A 4337-nucleotide genomic window follows, 5' to 3' on the forward strand; every position below is an offset into this window, starting at 1 on the left:
CCGCTCCCTGCAACCCACCCGCCACTGGGCCAGTGGCTGGCATGCCATTTCTGTACACGAAGAATCAGGCTGACAGGCTTAGCAGGTCCCCCAGCCTGTGGAGGATGGCGATGGACTTGAACCCACACTGAGACTCCTTGCATCTAGCCTGGTACCGTCCTCCTCCGGGGCTTGGCCTTCAGAAGGCACTGCCTCCACCCCCAGAGACACTCAGAAACATGCGCTCCACCTTGCCACAGGGCACTGCCCACTTACAGGACACGCTGGCCACAGGTATTCAATGCACACGCGGGATGTTTTAATATCTGCAGTATTCCAGTGTTATCGAGAAAACTGTCCTTTCTATCTGACGGAGAATAAAAATGAATTGAAAAGCATTAACCACATGATCCTGAAACACCCTTGAGGACGGTTTTCTTTCTACTGCGATTATATCTCCACCTCAAGCACCCTTCTGAAGAAAGCAGTCCTATCAGCTCCGTTTCCCCCATTAGGTCTCCGGCACCGAAGTGCGGGCTAAGTACTTCCTCCGACCACCCTCCTGGGATCCAGCCCATTCTCTCTCAGCGAGCAGTGAGTGCCCAGCTGACTGTTTCCAGCGGTTACCTGGAAACCTACCCTTCCACAAAGAGAGACGCCGGCTCCTTCATTCCCACCGTGGGTCGAATGCTCTTTTATCCACCGAGGTCAACAAACCGAAGCAAAAGGAAAATGATAAAATACGAAGGGCCTTTGCTTCTTCCATAGCATTTGGTTTGATAAAGAGAGATTATTTTTGGAAAGAGCCGAGGAACGTACAGGAAAATTTCTTGCACGTTATTCATGACCTCGGCACATGCACCGAGGAGTCTGTTCTTGCTAGGCAGACTGCGATCACTCGTATTTGCCAGTAGTCCCTGATGAACTCATCAGTCGGTGATCCACTGTCACCAAGAGTTGGCAGCTTATCTTGCTTATTTTTTCAGGATAAAAAAAGAAAAAAAGGACTTACGAAAATATTTTATTAGGGTAGATTTAAAATGTTTACTTCAGTGACTGGTTCACTTAGAAGCTGACAGTAATAACAACACAGATGGTCAGGACCAGCAGGTGGCACAGGGGTTCCATCACTGGACTCCCACATGGTTGACTGCAATTCAAGTCTGGACCTGGCAGCTTGAAACTCATGCCGGGTGCGTGTACGTGCGTGCCCCAGTCCCAGGGGAATGGAGGAGGGGGGATTGCAGTGTAACTTCTCACTTTCTGTCTCTCTGTCTCTCCACTGAGTACATGCATCCTGTAGCAAAAGTAATTCTCTCTTAAATAATAATAATAGAAATTAAGTTACCCCAGAGGCCCCCTCTTTTCACATTACAGAGCCTTCCCTCCATCTAGCCCCTCAATCAAGTCTCTTACCAAGTAGCAACAGACATCATTTTTTAAGTGAACAAAACATCAGCAATAAATTAGTGATGAAGATCAAAACCTGATTCTGCAAAACTGCCACCGGGTTCAGGATCGCATGTGGGCACAGGGCAACACGGTGACCCCACCATTCAGCTTTCTGGAGCTTCCTGCACCAGGTGGCTGCAGCCATTAACCACCTTCTAGGTGTGCTGCGACCATCTCCATGGTCACACTTCTCCTAGGGATGGGGGCGGGGCAGGCAACCCGGACTCTTGCTTGCTCTGCAGTGCCCTTGCAGTTTTCCCCATGTGTGCTGCAGCACCTGAGCAGCAACCTCGGGGAGCATTCTAGGTGACCTGCAGGTGACAGGTGGTGACTTCAGCAGGTGTAGTGGCTAAACAAAATAGCCGGGTGGTGCACTACGCCCTCCGCAGAGATTTACGCCCCCTGCACAGCCGTGGGTGGTTAGTCTACAACCAGCCCCTGCAAGAGCACCAGCATTTCCAAGCAGCCCACCCCACGCCCTGTCCGGCCCTGGGTTTGAGTCCCCGGCCTGCCCTGTGGTATATTTCAGTTCCCCCACCCACTCCCGTCTTTGTTAGTCTCCAGGCCACTCTCAGGTTTGACCCTCCAAATCTTAGACACTGGATCATTAATATGTCTGAAGTGGTTTAAGGGTTTATAGTCTTATGCTGACTTTGTAAGATCACAATTCAGTAATTATAAAGTGATTATAAATCTAAAAAATACTTTTTAAATTATTTTAATAAAGTCCAGTGGGTACCTCTTCTACATGAGTAAGGGCCTATGGCCCAGGACGAGACAGCTGACTAAGCTCCTGGGGAACTGCAGCACTAGCTCCCTGGCCCAGCCTGGCACTCTCACTTCAGCAAGAGCTTCAAAGAGGGCGAGTTTTAAAGGAACATCTCCTTAAAAAACCCTCCAGCCCCACGACAGCAGCACCTATATAAGGCCGAGCTCTGATTCCAGCAGAATCACACGTACGTGCTCTTCTGTGGGCCACAGGCACGCTTTCCCTTTAAATTCCAGTCTTTCTCCAAAACCAAAGGGAAACCAGGCTTGCAAAATCCCAGTTCCATCTACACTACATACATAAGAAACAAGACTGGGAAGGAAGACAGCAATCATACTGCTCAAAAAAAATCTCGGTCATATAAACCAAAAATAGTTCTGCCTACAGAAGAAAGAGGATTAAAAAACAAAACAGAAACTCATCGGCTCAAGATTTTCTCAGTAGATATTGTGGGAAGGACTGGCAAGGCCCCGAGTTCAAGTCTGACGTGCCCGGGAGAGGCCCCATCACTGCTGGTACAGCCCACGTGTCCACAGGGGCGTCCGGGGGTAACGCCAGCAGACATGAGGTCTGGGTGGGGCCAGGGGAACCCCCAAAGCGACATTTGTGCAGCGTCGCTCGGTGCTGTAGTGGGGTTCCAGAGACTCTTCTGAGCTGTCCTTATGTCCTTATGAACGGCGAGAAGCTACGAGGGCCATTCTGCAAAACTTTACATGGAAGTTGGTCGTGCCAGGGCCGGGTGCTACGCGGCTCTCTGGGACACTGGAGTGGGCAAACCGCTGGTGCTCAGATGTCGATGGTGTCTGAGAGGGATGACAACGGCTCCCCGGAATCCGGACTGCGACGCACCCCCATGAGCAGCAGTGTGAGTAAGCACGGTCAGGCAGAAGTGGCCCTGACATCGACATTCAAATCAGAGAGAAACGCTCACTACAGATCGGTCTGCGCTTGAGGCTAAGGGGAAACCAGGCAGGCATGGCCTCCAAAAGTACAAAACTTTACGTAGAAAATGAGAAATACAGCAGCTTGTCAATAAACCGGATCAATAGCTCGAGGTACACTGAAAAGCCACTCAGCCAGAACACAGAGGAGTGGAAGGCCATCCCTTACCCTGGAATCAGCCCTGTTGGGGCTTTCAAAGCCCCCCAACATGAGCACGGCGGCACTCAGAGGCCGACTGGCTGTACAGCCCAGCTCGCCGCCTTAACTCCAGAAGTGAACCGCGACATCGAACTGTAGTTGCAAATGAGAAATACAAACACCGGGTGGAGAGTCGGGGCAGGCCTCATTCTGCTCACAGAAGCCACGATGTTGGTTCTGGCAAGATGAAAGACATACCATCATACAGAGCTTTTCAAAATAATTTCAAAGAGTTCCTGGAACACTGTCACAGCAATTTCTGCTTTAAAATAAATAAGTAATTGTTCTAAAGGTAGCTGAAATGAGAACACAAATATCTTCCTTTCCCACCTAAAAGTTCACTCTCAGAAAGATCACAAAGAACCATAAGCCACAGCCCCTGCAGTGCTGGACTGACTGGCATGGCTGCAGGCTGGTGGCCAAGCTGCCGCCGGTGCACTGCAGGGTGATCCCCACCCTGAAATGGGTGCTTCTCTTCCAAGGTGTCAGACATCTGGGTCGCAGGAGGGACAAATGGAAGTTCGACAGTAAGCCAAAAGAACCCTGTACCCGTCCAAGGGACCCTGCGCTGTGAGGTAGCCAGATCAGCTGGTCTAGCGGTGCCCTGGCCCCCGCTGTCGGGACATAGCTAGGCACGGAAAGAGCCATCTTTCTCTACTCCCACTGCCTCCTGGGATTTCCGTAACTAAGCTTCAGAGAGAGAAGGCCTGGGGAGTCTGCCTTTAACACACTCTCGAGGGTCCTTGCTTCAAACAGTGAACAGGCTTCATCTTCTCATTCTGTGAAGACGACCCGACTGGGCCGAAGTTCCCCGTGCCTTCAGAATTCGCCAAAGGTTGGGGCCAGCAGATGGCACAGCAGGTTATGTCACTGGGCTCCCACGTGGCCCACTGCAGTTGGCGGCCAGGACCCGAAGGCTAGACGCTCATCCCAGGCACGCGTGCCCAGGATCCCAGGAGAATGGAGGAGAAGGGACTGCGGCACGGCCATCCTCCCT

General features: G+C 51.3%; 1 protein-coding gene across 6 annotated transcripts in view; it reads right to left on the reverse strand.

Annotated features, from left to right (window-relative positions):
- The window catches only part of LEF1 (lymphoid enhancer binding factor 1), a 118584-nt gene that overhangs the window by 104308 nt on the left and 9939 nt on the right, over positions 1-4337 (reverse strand). The gene's annotated exons all lie outside the window — the stretch shown is intronic.

The sequence above is a fragment of the Tupaia chinensis genome, unplaced genomic scaffold, assembly GCF_000334495.1.
Source record: "Tupaia chinensis unplaced genomic scaffold, TupChi_1.0 Scaffold139767_1, whole genome shotgun sequence".
In the NCBI taxonomy this organism is placed as follows: domain Eukaryota; kingdom Metazoa; phylum Chordata; class Mammalia; order Scandentia; family Tupaiidae; genus Tupaia; species Tupaia belangeri.